Raw genomic sequence first — 1,131 nt, 5'->3', positions numbered from 1 at the left:
ATAATACGAATGTAATCCATTCATGAATTACTCATTCTGATAAAATTGAGGGAAGGAACCAACATTTCTTTTCATGAAAAATTATTGATTATTGATTATGGTTATTGAAGAATAATTATTTTCTTGCTCCTTTAAATAAATACAACAACAGTCAACATCTATAAAGAATTTATCTTCATACGATTTATAGAACTCTAAATTCTAGTATAATATAATTGTCGGAGTTCTCTGATATCTTACATATTGGAAAGAAATAACTATTTTTTAATATTTTGTTGTAAAACTTTTAGCATTTTTATATTAGATACTCAGGAGTGATATTTATTACTTCGATGTTTCCTTTTTTTATGTTAATATTTAATACATAAATGATGATATTCATATGGTCCTTTTAAATATACCTTTGTATTCTGAAATACATTTCAATTTACTTATGTAATATTTACCTTATAATTGTTTTTATTGAGGTAGTAGTTTAAATGCAATTATTTATTTTATAATCCATTGGTTGTGGCTAATACCAAATCATTTGATTTAAGTTTATTTTATTCCTTGTTTGAATATTATAATATTATTGAAAATTAGTAAAAAATAGTGATTTCCATACTACGTATACAATTTCATAATTTAGGAAGATGAAGGGTATCAGGAAATTGATGAAGAGATTACAACAGTTCTTTTAAATATTTGATTAGAAATCGATAAGATCCAAGATCCTTCTCGTACTTGGAAATTTCGATACTACGATAACTCTTCCTCAGTTGTGTGCTACGAGAACTCATTATCCTGTCACCATATGGACTCTTCTTGGACTTATCCTGGACTCTATATTACGATAACTCTCCCTAAATTATGTGTTACGAGGACTTATCCTAATGGCTAATTGTTAAAAGAGAGAGATTTGATCCAATGACTTTGTCATTCCTTATCACTTGGAAAAATACGGAAACGTATTTTGGCAGGAGAAGGATCCTTCTTCTCATACTTAGTTAGCCTATAGCCACTAAGGCATCCAGGTGCAACACAAAGTTTCCCCAATACTTGGATAGACTTATACTTAAACAGGGTGTAGTCAAATTTCCTCCGTTAAGTGAAAATAAATCCTATTTGGTAGACTTGTTTTGAATGGTT

This window comes from Lepeophtheirus salmonis, chromosome 9 (genome assembly GCF_016086655.4).
Source record: "Lepeophtheirus salmonis chromosome 9, UVic_Lsal_1.4, whole genome shotgun sequence".
Lineage (NCBI taxonomy): Eukaryota > Metazoa > Arthropoda > Copepoda > Siphonostomatoida > Caligidae > Lepeophtheirus > Lepeophtheirus salmonis.
This window is presented reverse-complemented; position numbering follows the sequence as displayed.